The 23,823-nt window shown below is 47.8% G+C and overlaps 1 pseudogene; it reads right to left on the bottom strand.

Annotated features, from left to right (window-relative positions):
• Positions 1-17,350: 17,350 nt before the first annotated feature.
• On the bottom strand, positions 17,351-20,832 carry LOC143433817 (uncharacterized; annotated as a pseudogene).
• Between the last annotated feature and the right edge of the window lie 2,991 nt (positions 20,833-23,823).

The raw sequence follows: 23,823 nt of genomic DNA on the forward strand, positions 1-23,823 counted from the left end.
TTCCACTTGCCACAGATAACTGTCCATGGAGGACACTGGAAATGCCTAAGCTATGATTTTCTATGTTGTTGTGTATGAGTGCTCTCATGGTAGCATGTTCCTGCATTTTGGTGTGTGCATGCTCTCTCCTGCCTATAAGGTTCAGGAATATGGATGGGGGTGTCTAAGTGTCAGAGAGCAAGAGGTATTGCAAGGTGGAGATGAAAGCGTCACCCATCACAGGCACTCCTCAACTGCATAGCACCTGCGAGCCAATGAAGGATCCAGCATGAGAGTGGCAAGCACTAAGAGGCCTGAGCACATACTTGCAAAGGATCCTGTGAGAGCCCTACCTAAACCCCCTGCCAATCTGGAGACAAGGGACAGAGCCTCAGAAACAAATGCCTGGAGTTGAGGACCAGGAATTGACCCAGCCCCCTCAGTGCCTAGCCAGGACACTAGGACTGGGCCTGGCCCATAGATTGATCTAGCATCTGGTTGCCTGACCCCACCAACACAGGGGTCCCCGAAAACTGACACCCAGTTCTCTTCTTGGGGATGCAGACTCCACGGTCCCTGGGCATACTCTTTCAAGTTGCAAAGTCAAGGCACCCAGCCAAAAAGGCACTCCCAGGTTGATCCTTTGCTGGTATGACACCCAGCTGGAGTCAAAGAGTTCAGAGAACAGGGAAAGTTAAAGAGAGGCCACACGGGTTTGGATTAGGCAACCAAACTTCTACATGAATACTAGTCCCAACACTTTCTTCACAGCTAGAAGAAGGAGGCTATACACTGGAACCAGTTCAATAGGTGGGGTTCCCTGTGTGTCCGTGAGGCCTACTGTTTACCTGGCCTGAGCCCAGAGTGCAAGGCAGATGAAAAGATGTGCCCCTCAGTAATCTTGGTCTAATTATCCAGACACATAGGTTGGCATTTCAAGGACCCCTCAATATGATTTCTGTCAAATTCATCTTGACAAAATCATCCAGGCATCTGTCCACCTCAGAGGCCCAGAAGTGCTTGCAGCCCACTTTCACAATCCTACCTGTGGACCAGCTGGCACCCTGAGATGAAGAAAAGGACATATTCAAAGAAGAAATGAATATTCCATCCCAAACTGCCTTTTTGACAACTAGGCCCTGACATCAGGCTCCCAATTTTAATCAACTACTAAGTAAGCATCTCCAGGCAACTGGCCAGGAAACCAGGAAAACATTATGAGCTAATACCAGCTCCATCACAATCTCTCTCCTCACTCTAACCCTCCACACCACCTCTACCACACCATAGCCCTTCACCAACCATAAAGCAATACTCAGGGAACTCTTTGCTCTGCTTCCTTCTTCCAAATTCCCCAAGTTACACTCACCATGAATCCTTCTTTCTGTATCCTAGCACATACCCACCTACCTACCTGTGGAATGACTAGGCACGCATGCAACTCAGAGCTCTCTGAAGGGATTTAGTTGACCCAAGATGACAGGCACCTAGACACAAAGCACAATGAAGATTTCTCAATTCTTTCACCAGGAACCCTGGAACACATCCCCACCCCTCACCAAATTCTTCTAGACCAATTCACACCTAGGTTATCTGAGGGTACCCATTGGAAATTTTCAAGAAGCCTTTAAGCATTCTCTCCAAGTAATCACTAACACAGGATGATAACAACTGCCTGGCAATTCACCAACCTATGTAACTATCTATCTGTCTGTCTATCTATCTATCTATCTATCTATCTATCTATCTATCTATCTTTCTTTCTCCTTCCTACTTAACTACATATGGACCTACCTACTTCCCTACCTACATATCTCCTACTATCTTCTTATTGCTTGCTGATATATACTCTTCTAGATACATTTTTTAGTACAGAAGTGCCTCTCTGTTTACCAGATGATGTATGCCATGGTCATTTGTGAAATGCTTTTTACTCTCCACCAGCAATCCTTTCTTTCATGAGCACTGAGAGTCTCCAGAGTCCAACCCTTTCTACATCTTGTGCTCACCTCAGCTATGGCCTGGGCATAGATACAACTATAAGGGTTCCTCCTACATCAATCCTGGCTGCACCAAACAATAATGAGCTCAACATCATAAGTAATTATACACCTACCCCCACCTGAAGCACTGTTCCATGATAGAGCCTGTACAAAAAAAAAACAAAAACAAAAACAAAATAAGGCAAAACAAAAACCAGAAAGCCAGGGATAACAAACCAACACAAGACATAGGAGTGGGCAGAGGTGGGGCTAAGATTGGCAAAGAGAACACTAACTGCTTAAAGATATCTGGCTACAAAAGCTACATAGCCCTTAGATGTTGAGACAGCTCAGAGAAGCAGGAGAGCCTATCTCCACTCCCTGAATATGTAGGTTAATAACAAGGTGACATGGGGGTTGGGAGGACATCCTGTAAGGCAGCTGTTGGGCAGCATCAAACAAAAGCAAGTGGGACCTGTATTACTCTGATGAACAGGGTTGGGCAGGACAAGTTGCCCACAAGAAGCCAGATGCAGCCTGGCTGCAGATGCCTGTTTAGATAGGACCTGAGACTCTGTAAACCCTAAGATGTACACCTGCACTGAGCTCATCATCTCAGATGATGTGCTTCCTGAGTCAGGCTACCAAACCCTGTGTCTTCTGCCCTGTTGGCTGCTCAGCTGGATCCTGGTCACTCACAGGGATCTCATGGGCCAAGAAGCCCTCAGGAGCCCCTAGTTCACCTGTGCAGCCAGAATAGAGTGGCTCCCAAGAAGGCCTGCAGGCATGTTCAGAGAGGCGCAGGGACTTGTAGGCAGAATCTTCAAAACAATATGGTTTGATAGCAGTAGAGCACTGAGAATGCCAATTGCCAGGCTGCATAGGGGCTTTTCCTCTTCTCTTTTGAGGCAAAAAAAAACCATAACCAGCTGTCACCAGCTACCAACAACATAGCCAAGCACTGGAGCTTCCATTGGCCAGAGGTGGGTTTCCAGGTAGGACATTGGAATAGCCTCAACTATAGTTTTGTATGTTGTTGGGTAATGGGTGTGTCCGTATGTGTGTTTGTGTGTGTATGGTATGTGTATGTGTGTGTGTGTGTGTGTGTGTGTGTGTGTGTGTGTGTGTGTATGTGTGTGCATGAGTGCTCTCATGGGAGCATGCTCCTGCATCTCTTTGTGTATGAGCTCTCTCCTGCCTATAAAGTTAGTGAATATGGATGGGGGTGCATAAGTGTTAGGGAACAGAAGTTTATCCATGGTGGACAAGTCAACTACAGGGAACCTGTCAGATACTGAAGAGTCCAGCAGGAGGGCGGCATCACTAAGAGACATGACCAGGTACTTACAAAAGATCCTGTGGGAGCCGTACCTAAACCCGTTGCCAACCTGGACCCTAGTGGCCAAGTCTCAGAAACAAATGCCTTGACTTGACAACCAGGAACTGATGAAACCCACTCAGTGCCCAGCAAAAACAGTCTGGCTGGGTCTGGTTCACAGATTGATTCAGCACCTGCCTGCCTGAACCTACCCACATGGGGTTGCTTCTAAATCTGACAGCCAGTTCTCTTCTTAGAGATGGAGACTCCTCTGTGATAGGCCATACTCTCTCAAGTTGTCAGGTCAAGGCACCCAGAAAAAAAAGACCTACCAGGATGATCTTCAGCTGGTAGGACAACATGGTAGTAGAGTCAGAGAGCTCAAGGTACAGGGGAAGATGAACAGAGGACACATAGGATGGGGTGGAGAACCAACCATCTCCATGGAGCACTAGGCCCAATACTGCCTGCCTCCTAGTAGTAGGAGGCACTGTACTGAACCTAGGGCAATGGGTAGGCTGCTGTGTGTGCCCCTAGATCCTTCAGTTTTCTGACCTGAGCCCAGAATGAGATGGGAGATCGAAAGAAAGGCTCCCACAAAAACATTGATCCTTTTACCCAGGCAAAAAGGTTGGAAACTTAGGTACTCCTCAAAATGAGTTCTTGTGAATGCTGCCATAATATGTCATCCAGGCATCTGTCCACATCAGAGTCCCAGAAGTGCTGACTGCCTGCTTTCATTAACTTGTGTGAGGAACACTTACCATGCTGAGCTGAGTACACGGACATATAAAAACAATGAGAATTCCATCACAATTTGCCCTCTTACCAAACAGGCCCTGGTCTTGGGCCCCAATTCTAAACACCTACCAAGTAAGCATCTCCAGGCAACAGACTAGAAAACCAGGCAACTATTATGAGCTAATTCCAGCTTCCTCATAATCTCTCTCCTCTCTCTAGCCCTCCACCCCACCTCCACCACACCTTTGCCCTTCAACAACTACCATGCAGCACTGAGGATATACTTTGCTAGTCGTTCTTCCTCTGAACTCCCAGTTTTCTGGGATCTGAGAATTTCCATCTTTTAATTCCATAACCATGCCTATTCTTCCAGAAATTCCTGGATAGGGCAGAGAAGGCCAGGTGGCTTTTCAGCATTCATCCTGTCCCACCTCTCTGGATGTTAGGAAAGGTAAGCTAGTGAAGAGAAGCCCAGACTCTGCTGCTTGTTTCTGTGTCAGGCATCAGAGCCAAGAGGCTTTTAAGGGAACTGGCCATTATGATTCCCTGACAGCATGGGCTGTTATGGACACACTAAAGACTACAGCATACACTGGCTGTTTTAATCACTTTGACCCCCAATACAAGACAAAGCCTAGGCTCCTCATGCCCTTGGGTCACAGCATGAGGTTGCTTGTATAGGATTATGGGGGAGCTCCCATACCATTGAAGGGTTATGGAGACTTGGGTGAGATTTTCTACCAGGCCTTGGAAAATTACACCCACCTGATGCAGGGCTCCAGGAAAGAGCCTTTTCTTAAAAGTTAGGAATGCCCGAGATAACAACCATAGACCTAGGAATGGGTCCAGATGGGGCTGGGGTTGGCAGGGAGAACATTAACTGCTTAAGAATATCTGGCCACAAAAGCTACCAAGCACTAAAATGTTGAGACAGCTCAGAGAATCTTGGTAGCCTATCACAACACCCTGACATTTTGTGGGTTACTAACAAGTAAATTTGTGGTTAGGAAAGACATCCTGTAAGGCAGCTGCTGGGCAGCCTCAAACAAAAGCAAGGGGGACACAGATTACTCTGATGAAGAGGGATGAGAATGACATGTCACCCACAAGAATCCAGATGCATCCCTGGATGCAGATGTCTGTGTAGAGGGGTCCTGTAACTCTGTAAAACCTATGATGTCCTCCTGCACTGCACTCAGGGCTCCTGCACTGCACTCAGGGCCTGGCAGGATGTGCTTCCTCAGTCAGACTAACCAAACATTGTGTCGAAGGCCCTGTGTTCTGTTCAGCTGGATCCTGCTCACTCACAGGACTCTATTGGGCCTAGAAGGCCTCAGGATCCCCTAGTCCCCCCTGTGCAACCAGAATAGAGTGGCTCCCAGGCAAGCAGTTCTGCAGCCATGTTCAGAGAGGTGCAGCCATGTGCAGGCAGAAGCCTCAAAACATTTTGACTTGATGGCAGTAGAGCATGGAGAATGCCAACTGCCAGGCAGAATGGGAGCTCTCCTGCCATTCCTGAGGCAAAGATTGCCAAACAGCTGGCACAAGCTTACAAAAACATGACCAAGCACTGGCGCTTCCAGTGGCCACATGTGGGTGTTCATGTAGCACACTGGGTATGACTGAGCTATGATATTGTTTGTTGTTGCATGGTGTTTGTGTGTGTGTGTGTGTGTATTTGTGTGTATCTGTGTGTGTTTATGTGTGTCAGCATGTATTTGTGTGTGTCACAAGAAAGTATTCTCCTACACCTCTGTGTGTGCATGTGTTCTCACCTGCCTATAAAGTTCAGGTATGTGGATGTGGGTGCATAAGTGTCTGAGAGCAGGAGGTTGTGCATACTGAAGATTGAAGGGTTACCCATCAGAGGTACTACTTATCATCAGGGAAACTGCCAGCCACTGAAGAATCTGGCAAGACAGCTAAACACTAAAAGTTATAAGCAGGTACTTACAAAAGATACTCAGGAAGCTCTATCTAAAACCCCTGCCAATCTGGACCTCAGGGGCAGAGCCTCAGAAACAAACTCCTGGTCTTGTGTAACAAGAGTTAACACCAACCACTCAGTGCCCAGCCAGGCTACTGGGACTTTGGCAAGTCCAGAGATTGATCCAACACTTACCTCCCTGACCCTGCCCACACAGGTTTCCCCTAAAGCCTACAGCCAGGTCTCTTCTTGGGGATGCAGACATTGTGGTCCCTTGGGACACTGTCAAAATTTGCCAGGTCAGAACAGCCAGTCAATAAAACCCTCTCATTATGGCCCTTGGCTTGTAAGGCACACAGGTGGTGGTATCAGAGAGCTCAGGACACAGGAGAAGGTGAATAGAGGCCTCACGTGGTGGGGGTGGGAAACCAACCCCCTCCATGAGACACTAATCAAAGCACTAGCTTCTCGCCAGGCAGTAGAAGACTTAGCAGTGGACCCAGGGCAATGAGTGGGGTGCCCTGTGTATCCAAGAGCCTTCCTGTTTTGCTGGCCTGGGCCTGGGGTGCCCTGAGAGGTAAAAAAAAAAAAAAAAGCCCTCCAAGCCCTGAAAACTTTGGTCTACTTACCCGAGCACACAGGTTGATAAATCAGGAACCCCTCAATATGAGTCTTTTTGGATGCTGACCAAAAAAGTTATCCAGTCATCTGTCCACTTCAGAGGCCCAGAGAGGCTGGCCACCCACTTCCACAATCTCAACTTCAGGACACCTAGAAATCTGAGCTGTGGACAAGAACATATCAAAAGAATAAATGAATATTTCATCCCAAACTGCCCCCTTGACAAGGCCCTGACCTCGATCTTCCAATTCTAAGCACCTACCAATTAAGCATCTCCAGGCAACTGACCAGAAAACCAGGCAACCATTATGAGATAATTCCAGCTTCCTCACAATCTCTCTCCTCTCTCTAACCCTCCACCCCACCTCCACCACACCCCAGCCCTTCACCAACTAACTTGCAGCACTTAAGATATACTTTGCTATTAATTTCATAACCATGTCTATTCTTCAAGAAATTCCTGGATAGGGCAGAGAAGGCCGTGTGGCTTTTCAGCATTCATCCTGTCTCACCTCTCTGGATATTAGGAAAGGTAAGCTAGTGAAGAGAAGCCCAGACTCTGCTGCTTGTTTCTGTGTTAGGCATCAGAGCCAAGAGGCTTTTAAGGGACCTGGCCATTATGATTCCCTGACAGCATGGGCTGTTATGGACACACTAGAGACTATAGCATACTCTGGCTTTTTTAATCATTTTGACCCTAAGATAAGTAAATGCCTAGGCTCCTTGTGCCCTTGGGTCACAGCATGAGGTTTCTGGCATAGGATTATGGGGGAGCTCCCATACCATTGAAGGGTTCTGGAGACTTGGGTGAGATATTCTGTAAGATCTGGGAACCTTAGCCTCTCCTGAAGTACTGCTCCAGGAAAGAACCTTTTCTTTAAAAAATAGGAATGCCAGAGATAACAACCATATACCTAGGAAAGGGTCCAGATGGGGTTTAGGTTGGTGGGGAGAACATTAACTGTTTAAGAATATCTGGCCACAAAACCTACCAAGCACTAAAATATAGAGACAGCTCAGAAAATCTTGGTAGCCTGTCACAACACCCTGACTCTTTGTGGGTTACTAACAAGGAGTATTGGGGGGTAGAAAAGACATCCTTTAAGGCAGCTGCTGGGCAGCCTCAAAAAAAGCAAGAGGGACACAGATTACTCTGATGAACAGGGATGAGAATGACATGTCACTCACAAGAACCCAGATGCATCCCTGGATGCAGATGCCTGTGTAGAGGGGTCTTGTAACTCTGTAAAACCTATGATGTCCTCCTGCACTGCACTCAGGGCCTGGCAGGATGTGCTTCCTCAGTCAGACTTGCCAAACCCTGTGTCTCAGGCCCTGTGTTCTGTTCAGCTGGATCCTGCTCACTCATAGGCCTCTATTGGCCAAGAAGGCCTCAGGATCCCCTAGTCCCCCCTGTGCAACCAGAATAGAGTGGCTCCCAGGCAAGCAGGTCTGCAGCCATGTTCAGAGAGGTGCAGGCATATGCAGGTAGAAACCTCAAAACATTTTGACTTGATGGCAGTAGAGCATGGAGAATGCCAACTGTCAGGCAGCATGGGAGCTCTCCTTCTGCCATTCCTGAGGCAAAGATTGCCAACCAGCTGACAACAGCTGCTGAAAACATGGCCAAGCACTGGGACTTCCACTGGCCAGATGTGGGTGTTCATGCAGGACACTGGGTATGCCTAAGCTATGATTTTGTATGTTGTTGCTTGGAGTTTCTGTGTGTGTGTGTCTGTGTGTCAGCATGTATGTGTGTGTGCTCACAAGGAAGTATGCTCCTGCAACTCTGTGTGTGCATGTGTTCTTGCCTGCCTAAAAAGTTCAGGAATGTGGATGTGGGTGCATAACTGTCTGAGAGCAAGAGGTTGTGCATACTGAAGATTGAAACCTCACCCATCAATAGGTGGGAGAGGCTTGAGGAATGTAATCCAGCAAGTGTCCTTCACCTGGAATGTGAAGGCCTGAAATCTTATTTTCAGTTCCGAGTTCTGTAAGGCGAAAAATCTACACATATTTCATAAAATGGCCTTTATAATTTTTCACTCTACAAACATTTACATGAGGTGGAGTTCCCCATGATAGAAAAAAGGAGAAACGCCTTGTCCAATGGGAAAGTTCCCTTGGCCTATTGGCTTTTGGGGGATTCCACAATGGTCCAAGAGCACCAAGACTTCCCGCAGATATAAGAACTGGCAGCCGCCCTTATGGCTTTTAAATGGCTGCTGCGTTACCAGTTTTCTTTTTGTTTTAAAGGGAGTCTAGATAGAGAGTCTTTGCCAACGCTCGTTGCGGGCTGTCGGGATTTAAGCAGAGGCCAGGGAAGCCTTGAACCTGCTACCTGGCCAGGAGGTAGCAAAAGCTCCTTTGGCATACTTAAATGCACGCTATGGCTTCCAACTGAAACACAGGAGGAAAAAACAGATTGCTTGCTTCAAGAGTTCGGGGTTTACCTTTCCCGTGGTATCAGTGGCTGCATGGCTGTGTGGCTTCCAAGGCTCCACATTGAGGTGCCAGATGATGGGAAAAAAATAAGGCTGGGGATCCCAGGGTTCCCCACCCCCACCCCCCCCACCCCACCCTCGTCATGCTGTGGGCAGTCTGCTGGGAATGCTCTGGGTTTCTCCAGCTGGAAGTTGGGCCCGGCTGCTCATTAACTAAAAGCCTCCTTCTGGCTCCTCAGGATTCCTCATGGCAGCGCTGCCCCAACACACAAGGAAGTCCTTGGGTTTCCAAAACCTGTTTATTCACATGGGGATGGTGGATGGATCTCATGCATACTCCCTCAAACCCAGGATCTACCTGAGTTAAAAAGGGAGGGGAGAAGGGGGGGAGGGGCTGGGGAGAAATGTTAATCAGATCCACAACTGGCCTTCAGGTACCTCATTATTATGTAAATCAATCTAGGGCCTGTTTGTGCCCTCCACCTGTGTAGGTGACTGAAGGGTGAAGGTGGAATGGAGATTAGACCTCCTGTTAGGCCCAACAATTTTAGTGTTTGCTGTCCTGCCAGATTCTTCAGTGGCTGGCAAGTTCCCTGATGATAAGTAGTACCTCTGATGGGTGACCTTCAATCTTCAGTATGCACAACCTCCTGCTCTCAGACACTTATGCACCCATATCCACATTCCTGAACTTTATAGGCAGGCAAGAACACATGCACACACAGAGGTGCAGAAGCATATTTCCTTGTGAGCACACACACATACATGCTGACACACATACACGCACAGAGACACACACACACAAACACCATGCAACAACATACAAAATCATACCTTAGGCATACCCAGTGTCCTACATGAACACCCACATCTGTCCAGTTGAAGCCCCAGTGCTTAGCCATATTTTAGGCAGCTGGTGGCAGCTGGTTGGCATCCTTTGCCTCAGGAAGGGCAAAAGGAAAGCTCCCATGCAGCCTGGCAGTTGGCATTCTCCATGCTCTACTGCCATCAAGTCAAAATGTTTTGAGGTTTCTGCCTGCACGTGCCTGCACCTCTCTGAACATGGCTCCAGACCTGTTTGGGTGGGAGCCACTGTATTCTGGTTGCACAGAGGGGACGAGGGGCTCCTGAGGCTTTATAGGCCCAATAGAGGCCTGTGAGTGAGCAGGATCCAGCTGAACAGAACACAGGGCCTGAGACACAGGGTTTGGCTAGTCTGATTGAGGAAGCACATCCTGCCAGGTCCTGAGTGCAGTGCAGGAGGACATCATAGGTTTTACAGTGTTACAGTGAGGAATGAAAAATTATAAAAATCATTGTATAGAATATATTCATATATAGATGCTTTTTAAGTTCTTTTAGGCACATGGAAACTTTTCTCTGAAATAAGCCAGACCAGTTCCAGGAACTGGCTGTGAAAAATGAAAGTCATTCAGGTGGTAAAAACACAATGGCAGGGCTGAGGCTTTACAGCTGGAGCTAGTGAAAAATAGTTGATAAATAGTTGGTAAATGACAGAGTAGGGCAGTGACATAGTGAAACCACATTTTTGAGAAAATGATTGTACTGAGTAATTTCTATGGCCATTAACCTTTTAAGGTGGGTTTCTCTGGAATGTTTCACTATTCTTATGTTATGTATTTTTGGCAACCCCTCACCCCCTCATTCCCCTGGTTTGTGGTTTTGCTCTTTAAAAGACCCCTTACCTATCACTCAGTGCCAAACCATGCTTGCTCTTGTGAGAGAACTTGTGGTTTGACCAACGGCCAATTTCCCTAATAAAGCCTCTGCCGTTTGCATTCAGGTATGGTATATTGCGAGAGTTCTTGGGTGGCCGCGATTTCCCGAGACTTGAATAAGGGGCTCCCTAATTTGGAGGTCTTCATGTAGGGGCTTGTCCGGGATTTATGACCACCCTACTCCATGAGAACCCCAACTGGGAGGTGAGGGAACACCGTGGTTCTCTTCCTGTCTTGTGTATCCGTCCGTCCGAGCTGTTCTGTATTGGTTTCTGGAAAGTGCACTTGTGGTTTGGTTTGGCAGTAGTTTCTGTCTTGTAAAAGACAGCAAACCATTTCTGTCTCAGCAGGAGGTGAATGGGTGACCAGCAGACGTGATAACGAGGGTCACCTCTGCCAAAACCTGGGAGACGTCCCAGGTGAGGGGGTGTCCCAGGGTCGCCTGGTGGGTGCCTGTTTGGAGGCCGAGGAAGGCACGGTTGTCCTCGTGGAAGAGAGGACGCAAGAGACTTCCTGGCCATCTGGTTTTTTGATCTGGTGTTGGTCTACACATTTGAGACAGATTTTTGTTAGTTTTTGTGTGTGTCTGTTTTGTCTGTGTTTTGTGTTACTAGTTACAATGGGGCAGGCTCAGTCTGTGGTAACTCCATTAAGCCTGACATTAGACCATTGGGCAGAAATGAGGACAAGAGCTCATATTCTATCAGTTGATATCAAGAAGGGGCTGTGGCAGACTTTTTGCACCTCAGAATGGCCATCTTTTGATGTGGGATGGCCTCCTGAAGGGACTTTCGACTTGTCTATTATTTCTGCAGTTAAAGCTATTATTTTCCAGGAAGGACCAGGGTCACTTCCTGATCAATAGCCGTACATCGTGGTCTGGCAGGACCTGGTCCAGAGCCCCAATCTTTGGGTGAAACCATGGATAAAAAAGAAGCCAGGTTCCCGAGCCCTGGCTCTCTGCAGTTCAGAAGCAAAACCAAAACCAAAACTGGTCTTGGAAACTAAGCCCTCAGCCCCACCTAGAATCTACCCCGAGACAGAGGAACCACCTGAATGGCCCAGCCCGCTGCCGCCCCCCTACCAGCAACCACCTTCACCACAGGCTCCCCTGGCACTGGCTCCAAGGCCAGAATCCCAGGGAGCAGGAGAAGGGGGGCCAGCGGCTGGCACTTGGAGTCGGAGAGGTCTAAACCCTGAAGCACCGGATTCCACCGTTTCTTTGCCTCTCCGAGCCATGGGCCTGGCCCCCAGTGAGCCCAATGCTGTGCAGTCCCTACAATATTGGCCTTTTTTGTCCTCTGATCTGTATAACTGGAAAATTAACCATCCTCCTTTTTCAGAAAACCCCACATCCCTGACTGTGCTGGTGGAGTCTGTGATGTACTCACACCAGCCCACGTGGGATGATTGTCAGCAGCTCCTCCAAACCCTCTTCACAACAGAAGAGAGAGAAAGAATTTTCTTAGAGGCTCAGAAGAATATTTGGAATGCTGCAGGTCAACTTCTGCAAGCTCCTACGGAGACTGATGAGGCCTTTCCCCTCAACTGACCACAATGGGACCATAACTCAGCTGCAGGTAGGGAGCAACTGTCCATCTACCGCCGGGCTCTCGTGGCGGGACTCCGGGGGGACGGCAAGACTCCCCACTAATTTTGCCAAGGTAAGAGAGGTTATGAGTTTGGATGGCCACTGTATTCCGGCCCAAGCTGCCGCTCTGGTCCACGGGTCGGGGTTCAGCAAGAGCGAGAGTGAGGACGGACTCAAAGAATGAAGAATGCAGGCCAGACAAAGTGTAATTCAATCCCATTTATTCTTCAGTCTAAGTCATACTCTTAAGTTACACACCTTTAATCTCACACACCTTTAATCTCACGCACCTTTAATCTCAAGGTATCTAAACCCATGGAAGCCCCTTCAGTCTTTTTAGATCGTCTCATGGAGGCATATCATAGATAAACTCCCTTTGACCCCGCCTCAGAGGGACAAAGGCTTCTGTTATTATGGCTTTCATTGGGCAATCTGCTCCAGATATTAGGAATAAGTTACAGCATATTGAAGGATTACAGGATTATACAATTAGGGATGTAGTGAAGTGTTGGTGTCCACACTAGCCCCATGTTGGGGCAGCCAAAAAAATGTTGGGGTCCACACTAGCCCCACATTGGGGCAGCCAAAAAATGTCACGGCCCAAGCAAAATGTTGAGGCCCGGGCTGACCCACGTTTGGGTGGCCACTGCATCCCGGCCCAAGCTGCCGCTCTGGTTCGAGGGTCAGGGTTCAGCAAGAGCGAGAGTGAGGATGTACTCGAAGAATGCAGGCCAGACAGACTGTAATTCAATCCGTTTATTCTTCAGTCTAAGTCATACTCTTAAGTTACACACCTTTAATCTCACACACCTTTAATCTCATACACCTTTAATCTCAAGGTATCTAAACCAAGATTATCAGAGTGTGCTCAGCTGTTGTAGGCTATTGTAATCCAAGTCACATGTCAGGGTATATGGCTCAAAATGGCTGCAAAGCTGATAGCCGCTTTCTGCTAAAGTCGGCCCCCAACAGTGAAGGAGGCAGAGAAAGTGTACCATAAGAGGGAGACTGAAAAGAAAAGGCAGAGAGAGAGAAGAAAGAAAGAAGTGAGGAAGAGGACAAAAGACAGAGAAGGCAGGAGAAAAATTTGACTAGGATTCTGGCCGTAGTTATAGATGAGGGCAGGCGCCAAGAAACCAGAGGAACTAGACAGAAAGGGAACCTGGGCGAATACTGGGGGCAGGAGCCAAGGAGACCGAGAAGAGCCAGCCAAACACTAGACAAAGACCAGTGTGCCTATTGCAAGGAAAAAGGTCATTGGGCCAGAAAGTGTCCTAAAAGAAGAGGACCCAAGATTCTGGCCCTTGGTGAAAATGAAAACTAGGGGGGGTCGAGGCTTGGCCCCCCTCCCCAAGCCTAGGGTAACCCTGAGAGTGGAGGGGACCCCCATGGATTTTCTTGTTGACACAGGAGCTGAATATTCAGTGCTCAAGAAAAAACTGGGGAAGTTTAGAGAAAAACAAACTATAGTTATCAGAGTAACTGGACAGAATTCTTATCCTTGGACTACCTTGAGAACTGTAGATTAGGAAAAGGACAGGTGTCTCATTCTTTCCTGGTTATACCTGAATGCCCTACCCCCTTGCTGGGCAGGGACCTCTTGACCAAACTGAAGGCACAGATAAGTTTCATTCCCCAAGGGCCAGCTGTGGCCTGGGGTTCTACCACTTCCCCAGTACTAACACTCTCCTTGAAGACAGAAGATGAGTATAGATTATTCCAACCGGATAATCAGAACCACCCCCCATTGGAATTGGAGAAAGGATCTTGGTCTCTGTTCACTGAGGCTTGGGCAGAGACTGGGGGAATGGGGATGGCCAAAAATGTACCTCCGATTGTTATTGAGCTCAAGGCAGGAGCTACTTCAATTGGGGTTAAACAGTATTCAATGAGCAGAGAGGCTAGAGTGGGGATTCGTCCCCACATTGAGACTACTTCAACAAGAGATTCTAGTCCCGTGCAAATCCCCATGGAATACACCTCTATTACCTGTGAGGAAATCAGGCATTGGTGACTATTGGCCCGTTCAAGATCTCCATGAGGTTAACAAACGGGTATTAGATATTCACCCCACAGTGCCCAACCCCTATAATCTGCTTAGTTCCTTGCCTCCAGACAGAACTTGGTATTCAGTTTTAGATCTCAAAGATGCATTCTTTTGCCTGAGACTTCATCCCCAGAGTCAGCCTATGTTCTCCTTTGAATGGAGAGACCCAGAGAGTGGAAAAGCGGGACAGTTAACCTGGACAAGGCTGCCTCAAGGATTTAAGAATTCTCCCACCCTATTTGATGAGGCACTCCACTGGGACTTGGCCCTTTTTAGGGCTAATAATCCACCTTGTGACTGAGTTGGGTAAGTTGGGGTATCGGGCATCTATGAAAAAAGCCCAGTTGTGCAGGACTGAAGTGATTTACTTGGGCTAAACCTTGAAAGATGGACAGCGCTGGCTGACTGAAGCCAGGAAACACACTGTTATGGGAATCCCAACCCCAACCACCCCTCGTCAGGTTAGAGAATTTCTCGGGACAGCTGGGTTCTGCAGGCTGTAGATTCCAGGGTTTGCCACCTTGGCAGCATCGTTATACTCCCTGACTAAAGAACAAGGGGAGTTTGTCTGGACAGAGAAACATCAAAAAGCCTTTGATGCTTTAAAAAAGGCTCTGCTGGAAGCCCCAGACTTGGCCTTACCAGACTTGACCAAGCCCTTCACCCTCTATATAGATGAGAGGAAAGGGGTCGCTAGAGGAGTTTTGACTTGAAGAGCTCCAAACTCTGGAGACCCTTCCTCAAGTCTTAGGACATTGTGGCCACCCAAAAATCACAAGAAACCATACCTGGATGCAATCAGCAGAGGTTTATTAGGGAAAGAGCTGGCAGCCAGTGGTCTGACCAGGTACTTGCACTGGAGTCAAGGTCCGACACCCTAGGCCAGTCCTTGGAGGGTTTTAAAGGGAAAAACCACAAACCAGGGGAGTGGGAAGGGGGGTGAGGGGTTGTCAAGGATACAAAACATGAAAACAGTGGAACAATTCAGAGGTACTCACTCTAAATGATTAGTGTCATGTAGAAATCACCCTGCATTTGTCTCAAAAATGTGTTTTTTTGCCATGCCATTGTGCCCTATCCTGCCATTTCAGATTACTATCTTTACTTTTTCCAGCTATAGGGCTATAGCCCCACCTAGGTGGTAGCATCTTTATCTGTAGTCAGGAATGTCTTCCTGCCTTGAGCCTCTCCCACGTGGCTTGAGGAATGTCTGCATTTTTCCTGCTCAGGTACTCTCGAGAAAGTAAGTTTTTCTAAGGTGAGAAATCTACACATATTTCATAATATAGCCTTTATAATTTTTCACTCTACATCCCCACTTCTTCCGATTTGGCTATGTTTTTAATCATAAAAACTCAATTATTCATAAGTCTATTCTCACCCCACTTTTTCCGATTAGGATCTTTAGAAAAGTTTAAACTCCAGTGTCATCATAATTACCATTTTCTTGACCCAAAGTCCTATATTGGTGGCACAACACAAAAAGCTGAACAGCATTTATCCTTTCTCTAACAAAAGTTACTAATCATTTAAAATGTAGGGGCCTATGGTTAAAAGCAAGAGTAAAATCACAAGAGGTCCAGCAAGGGAGGATAATAAGGTTGTCAACCAAGGGGACTTATTGAACCAACTTTCGAACCAACCTTGCTGCGTCTCTCTACCTTCTTGTCTCTGGTCTAACCTTTCTCTGAGTTTACTCATAGAGTCCTTTATCACTCCTGAATGGTCTACATAGAAGCAACATTCTTCTCTTAGACTAGCGCACAAACCCCCTTCCCTACGAAACAGCAAGTCTAGTCCTCTTCTATTTTGTAGAACAACTTCTGAGAGGGAAGCCAATGACTCTTCCAACTTTGTTACTGACTGTTCCAGGGCTCTCAGATCTACATCAATGGCAGTTCTCAACTGATGAAAATAATGAGGAGTCTGTATCAATGCTGCAGCACCTGTCCCCACACCTGTAGCCAATCCCAGGCCCAATATAATGGCTGGAGTCAAGGAAACAGGTTCCCTGCTGAAGCGTCTAGGGTGTATTTCAAACTCACGTTTAAGAGTACCTGCGGGATGATAGTAAACCCAGGGGATTAACTGAACAAGTACACAATAATCTTTGTTCTCATCAAAGATAGCAGTGGAAACACATGGTGTTAGCCCAGAGCTGCTAGCCCACCATTTTAACAGAGGTCTTTGAGCTCTTAAGAGTCTGGTTGCATAGATGTTTATAAGCTTCTGGTGGGTTTCCTATGCAGACCCCTTGTCCTGAAACTTCAGTAAGGGTTAATCTACTTATGTAGTCTAAATCAGTTGGGGAGCATGGCTTGTCTTTATACAGTCCCATTATCGCATGTGGGCCTGGTCCTGAGTTAGCAAAAGAAAAAGTCAGTCTATCCCCAGTGGATGATGTACCCCATTTCCAATCTCCATCATTTGAGGTGACGCAGCTTCACTTCCCACAGAAGACGACTTGGGGTCCCCCGCAATGTATATCCTTATCAGATTCAGGACAACTGTCGCACTAAGTTTGGGGGAAAACTCCTAGTCACAGGGTTGATCTGATAGAGACAGAAGTATAGGGCAGGCTACCATGTTCCCCGACGGGTGACCTGTTGGGTGCTGTTTATAATGGCACCAGTAATTGGGTCCTCAATTTGCCAGATGAGTTGTTGAGATGAGTAGCAGTTTCCTTTTTGGTGGGAAATACCTCAACCCATCCTGAGAAAGTATCTATAAACACTAGGAAATATTTGTTACCATATCTGGCTGGTCTTACTTCAGTGAAATCAACCTCCCAATATGAACCAAGTCAGTCTCCCCGCAGCCTGGTTCCTTTTACCTCTTGGTGGTGACCGGTGTTTGTGAAAGCGCATGCTTTACACTCTTGTACTAGCTTGTGAGCTAGTTTCTTCAGCTTTGGAATCTTATACCGAGACCGGGCCACTATCTCCATCAACTTTTCAGGTCCTAGGTGGGTCCACTGATGAATCCCAGATAGATAATATAGGCTTTCTTCCTCTGATAGGGGCACTGTCTTAGCCCATGGCAGTTTAATAGGGTCAGGGACCTTGAGCCTGAGCATGATTTTAGTTTGATGGCTAAAATCATGGGTCCCTGAGTAGCCTTCTTTGCTTCAATGTCAGCCATCTGATTTCCTTTAGCAACAAAGTCAGTTCCTTTCTGATGGCCAGGACAATGGATTATAGCCACCTTTTTTGGAAAGTGGATTGCCTCTAGAAGGTTTAAAATCTCTTCTTTATTCTTAATGTCTTTACCTGCTGAGGTTAATAACCCTCTCTGTCGGTAGATGGCACAGTGTACATGAGCAGTAGCAAACGCATATCTACTGTCAGTATAGATGTTTACTTGTCCCTCTGCCAGTTTTAGGGCTTGTGTTAGAGCCACTAGTTCTGCTTTCTGCGCTGAGGTTCCTTCTGGCAGAGCTGAGGCCCATACTGTCTTTTTCCCATCTACCACTGCTGCCCCCGATTTTCACTTACCCTCAACCACGAAGCTGCTCCCATCAGTGAACCAGGTCTTCATCCCTGGCTAGGGCTTATCAGTCAAGTCCGGTCTGCTGGATGTTTCTTCAGCCAGTATTTCTTCACACTGGTGGATCACAGAGCTGTCAACCTCGGGTAGCAGGGTGGCAGGGTTTAGGATGGCGGTGGGGCAAAGGTGATATGCTCAGTCAAGAGGAGACTCTGGTAATGTGCCATTCTGGCATTTGTCATCCAGCAATTGGAAGGTTGTCTGACTATGCTCTACAAAGCGTGGGGGGCCACTATTGACAGTTTTTGGCCCAAGGTTAGTTTATCAGCATCTCTCACTAGTAGAGCTGTAGCTGCTATGGCCCTTAGACAGGCAGGACAACCACTGGCTACCGGGTCTAGCTTCTTCGATAGATACTCCACTGGGCTCTTCCATGGTTCCAGAGTCTGAGTCAAGACTCCCCTAGCGACCCCCTTCCTCTCATCTATATAGAGGGTGAAAGGCTTGGTCAAGTCTGGTAAGGCCAAGGCTGGGGCTTCCAGCAGAGCCTTTTTCAAAGCATCAAAGGCTTTTTGATGTTTCTCTGTCCAGACAAACTCCCCTTTTTCTTTAGTCAAGGAGTATAATAGTGCTGCCAGGGTGGCAAACCCTGGAATCCACAGTCTGCAGAACCCAGCTGTCCCAAGAAATTCTCTTACTTGATGAGGGGTGATTGGGGTTGGGATCTGCATAATGGTCTGCTTTCTGGCTTCAGTCAGCCAGAGCTGTCCATCTTTCAAGGTGTAGCCCAGGTAGGTCACCTCAGTCCTGCACAGCTGGGCCTTTTTCATAGATGCATGATACCCCAACTTACCCAACTCAGTCAGAAGGTGTTCTGTACCTCTCTCACAGTCTCGGGCATTCTCAGCAGCAATCAGAAGGTCATCTACGAAAATTAAAAGAGTCACCTGAGGATTGTTAGCCCTGAAAGGGGCTAGGTCCCGGTGGAGTGCTTCATCAAACAGGGTGGGAGAGTTTTTGAATCCTTGGGGCAGCCTTGTCCAGGTCAATTGTCCTGCTCTGCCATTCTCCGGGTCTCTCCACTCGAAGGCGAACATAGGTTGACTCTGGGGATGAAGTCTCAGGGAGAAAAACGCATCTTTGAGGTCTAAAACTGAGTACCAAATCCTGTCCGGGGGCAGAGAACTGAGCAAGTTATAGGGGTTCGGCACTGTGGGGTGAATATCTAGTACCCGTTTCTTAAATTCTCGGAGATCCTGAACGGGTCGGTAGTCACCAGTGCCTGGTTTCTTTACCGGCAACAGGGGTGTATTCCATGGGGATTTGCAGGGGACTAGAATCCCTTGTTGTAGTAGTCTCTCAATATGGGGATGTATTCCCATCCTGGCTTCTTCGCTCGTTGGATACTGTTTAACCCCGCTGGGAGTAGCTCCCGGCCTTGAGCTCAATGACTATCGGGGGTACATTCTTGGCCATACCCATCCCCCCAGTCTCTGCCCATGCTTCAGTGAACCGGGACCAAGGTCCCATCTCTAATTCTGATGAAGGGTGCTTCTGATCACCAGATTGAAATAGTCTATATTCATCTTCTGTTTTTAGGGAGAGGGTTAACACCGGGGATGTGGTTGAGCCCCATTGCACAGCCGGCCCCTGGGAGGTGAAACTTATCTGTGCCTTTAACTTGGTTAAAAGGTCTCTGCCTAACAATGGGGTAGGGCATTCGGGTATTACCAGGAAGGAGTGAGACACCTGTCCCCTTCCCAGGTCCACAGTTCTCGAGGTGGTCCAGGGATATAAGTTTTGCTGAGTTGCTCCAATGACTATGGTTTGTTTATTTTTCAACTTCCCCAGGGGGTTCTTGAGCACTGAATACTCAGCTCCCGTGGCAACAAGAAAATCCAGGGGTTTCCCCTCCACTTTCAGGGTTACCCTAGGCTCGGGGAGGGGGGCCGAGCCTCGACCCCCCTAATCTTCATTTTCACCAAGGGCCAGAACCTTGGGTCCCTTCTTCTTAGGACACTCTCTGGCCCAATGACCTTTTTCCTTGCAATAGGCACACTGGTCTTTGTCTAGGCTGTGGCTAGCTCTTCTGGGTCTCCTTGGCTCCTGCCTCCGGTATTTGCCCAGGTTCCCTACCTTTCTAGTTCCTCTAGTTCCCTGGCACCTGCCCTCATCTACAACTGCGGCCAGAATCCTAGTCAAATTCTTTTCCTGCCTTCTCTGTCTTTTATCTTCTTCCTTACTCCTTTCTTTCTTCTCTCTCTCTCTGCCTTTTCTTCTTCAGTCTCCCTCTTATGGTATACTTTCTCTGCCTCTTTAATCACGTCCCTAATTGTATAATCCTGTAATCCTTCAATGTGTTGTAACTTCTTCCTAATATCTGGAGCAGATTGTCCAATGAAGGACATAATAACGGAAGCCTTCTGTCCCTCTGAGGCGGGATTGAAGGGAATGTATCTACGATATGCCTCCATGAGGCGCTCTAAGAAGACTGAAGGGGCTTCCGTGGGTCCCTGCATAACCTCTCTTACCTTGGCCAAATTGGTGGGGCGTCTCGCTGCCCCCCGGAGGCCCACCACAAGAGCCTGGCGGTAGATGGACAGTCACTCCCTACCTGTGGCTGAGTTATGGTCCCATTGGGGTCGGTTAAGGGGAAAGGCTTCATCAATCTCTGCTGGGGTCTGCAAGAGTTGGCCCGCGGCATTTTGAATATCTTTCCGGGCCTCTAGGTAAATTCTCTCTCTCTCCTCTGTCATGAAGAGGGTTTGGAGGAGCTGCTGGCAATCATCCCAGGTGGGCTGGTGTGAGTACATCACAGACTCCACCAGCCCAGTCAGCGATGCGGGGTTTTCTGAAAAAGGAGGATGGTTAATTTTCCAGTTATATAGATCAGAGGAAGAAAAAGGCCAATAATGTAGGAACTGCACTGTATTCGGCTCAGTGGGGGCCGGGCCCATAGCTCGGAGAGGCAATGAAACAGTGGAATCTGGTACTTCAGGGTTTAGACCTCTCCAACTCCGAGTGCCAGCTGCCAGTCCTCCTTCTCCTGCTCCCTGAAGTTTCGGGGTCAGAGCCAATACTGGGGGAGCCTGTGGTGAAGGTGGTCAGTGGTAGGGGGATGGCAGCGGGTTTGGCCACTCAGGTGGCTCCTCAATCTCGGGATAGACTTTAGGCGGAGCCAAAGGTTTGGTTTCTAGGGCCATTTTTGGTTTCCGTTTGGGCCCTGTACTGAGAGCCAGGGCTCGGGAGCCTGGCTTCTCTTTTATCCATGGTTTCACCCAAAGAGGGGTTTTTTTTACCAGGTCCTGCCAAACCACGATGTATGGCTGTTGATCGGGATGTGACCTCAGTCCTTCCTGGAAAATAATAGCCTTAATGGCAAAGATAGTAGACAGATCAAAAGTTTCCTCAGGTGGCCATCTCACATCAAAGGTAGGCCATTTTGAGGTACAGAAAGTCTGCCATGGTCCCTTCTTGATGTTAGCTGATAGCTCATGAGCTCTGTCCTTCACTTCTGCCCAATGATTTAATGTTAGGCTTAAGGTAGTTACCACAGACTGAGTCTGCCCCATTGCAACAAATAACACGAAACACAGACAAAAGAAGCACACACAAAGACTAACAAGAATCCGTCTCAAACATGAAAGCCAACACCAGTTCAGAAAGACAGACAGCCAGGAAGTCTCTTGTGCCCTTTCCTCTAAAAGGACCAACGTCTCCTCCCTAGCCTCCAGATGGGCACCAACCAGGTGTCCCTGGGGTGCCCCCTCACCTAGGACGTCTCCCAGGTTGTGGCAGCGGTGACCCTCCTTAGCACATCTGCTGGTCGCTCCTTCCTCCTACCAAGGCGAACCAAACCAAACCAAACCAAAAGTGCACTTTTCAGAAACCAAATAATTCAGACAGGCGGGCACCAACAACTTAGAAGCCAAACAACTTAGACAAACCTAGACAAAATGGCACACAGAAAATCAGACAATTTATACAACACAGCACATGAAAAACCAAGGAATTTAGACAAAAGGTCACACAACAATCAGACAGAGAACCAGGGTGTACCTTCACCTCCCAGTGTGGTTTTTTGGATTAGAGTGGTCGCACATCCAGGACAAGCCCCCAAATGAAGAGTTCCAAACTCTGGAGACCCTTCCTCAAGTCTTAGGACATTTCAGCCACCCAAAAATCACAAGAAACCATACCTGGATGCAATCAGCAGAGGTTTATTAGGGAAAGAGCTGGCAGCCAGCGGTCTGACCAGGTACTCGAGCTGGAGTCAAGGTCCGACCTCCTCGGCCAGTCCTTGGAGGGTTTTAAAGGGAAAAACCACAAACCAGGGGAGTGGGAAGCAGGGCGAGGGGTTGTCAAGGATACAAAACATGAAAACAGTGGAACAATTCAGAGGTACTCACTCTAAATGATTAGTGTCATGTGGAAATCGCCCTGCATTCTTCTCAAAAATGTGGTTTTTACCATGCCATTGTGCCCTATCCTGCCATTTCAGATTACTGTCTTTACTTTTTCAGGCTATAGGGCTATAGCCCCACCTAGGGGGTAGCATCTTTATCTGTAATCAGGAATGTCTTCCTGCCTTGGGCGAGGCTTGAGGAATGTAATCCAGCAAGTGTCCTTCACCTGGAATGTGAAGGCCTGAAATCTTATTTTCAGTTCCGCATTCTGTAAGGTGAAACATCTACACATATTTCATAAAATGGCCTTTATAATTTTTCACTCTACAAGGAAATCTCAGGTAAGATCTGGAATCAGATTCTGGTAAGTGTAGGATCATTGCTTTCAGAGGGGAGGAACAGGCAGCTGAACAGCCAGAGCTGGAATGCTGGGCTCTCCTCCAGGATTGGGAGGGGTAAGATTCCTCTTTGAAGACAGAAACAATTGCTAATGGAGTGCAAACAACTCCTGAGATCTGGAAAAGGTCTGATGCTGTTCTGGAAGCACACTTTAACCTTGAGATGTGGTAAGACTCACTGGACAATCAAGACTTCCAGGCAGACCTGCCAATCAGAGAAGGAGGTGGGTTATTTTGGGTGCCATTCTACAAGTTCTCACTGGCTGGGCAGGCTTGAATGGTCATCTGTGCACTGAATGCTCTGAGGTCTGCTGTCAGGTGCTATATGGAGACCTCAGGGAAGCTCTGAAATCGAGTCATGGTGAGCACAGGATCACTGCCCACGATGGGTAGGGAAAGACCACTGAGCAGTGGGAACTGGGGTGCTGGGTCCTCTCTGGGGCTGCAGGGGAAGCATCAGCCAGATGTGACCACCTGTGAGGTCCCTAGTGATGCCCTTCACTTGTTAGATTGGGAAGTGACCTCTGAGTAAAGTCAATATCATGGCTAATTCTGAATCTGCCCAAAACATTTGGACCAGTTGCTTTCTTGTAGAAACATGGGTGGTTTCTTTGAATCTGTAGCACATGTGTCCAAACCCTTTTGTCTTTTACAGTATACATAAAATAAACAGGCATAGCTGGACAGTGGTGGGGCACGCCTTTAATCCCAGCACTTGAAAGGCAGAGGCAGGCATATTAGTGAGGTTGAACTCAGCCTGGACTACAGAATGAGTTCTAGGACAGCCAGTGCTACTGTAGAGTGAAAAATTATAAAGGACATTTTATGAAATATGTGTAGAGTTTTCGCTTTACAGAACTCGGAACCGAAAATAAGATTTCAGGCCTTCACATTCCAGGTGAAGGACACTTGCTGGATTACATTCCCCAAGCCTTGCCCAAGGCACAAGGCATTCCTGACTACAGATAAAGATGCTACCACCTAGGTGGGGCCATAGCCCTATAGCCGGAAAAAGTAAAGATAGTAATCTGAAATGGCAGGATAGGACACAATAGCATGGTGAAAACCACATTTTTGAGAAGAATGAGTGTGCAGAGTGATCTCACATGACTCTAGATCATTTGGGCTAGATTCTCTGAAATGT

This window comes from Arvicanthis niloticus, unplaced genomic scaffold (genome assembly GCF_011762505.2).
Source record: "Arvicanthis niloticus isolate mArvNil1 unplaced genomic scaffold, mArvNil1.pat.X pat_scaffold_627_arrow_ctg1, whole genome shotgun sequence".
NCBI classification, from domain to species: domain Eukaryota; kingdom Metazoa; phylum Chordata; class Mammalia; order Rodentia; family Muridae; genus Arvicanthis; species Arvicanthis niloticus.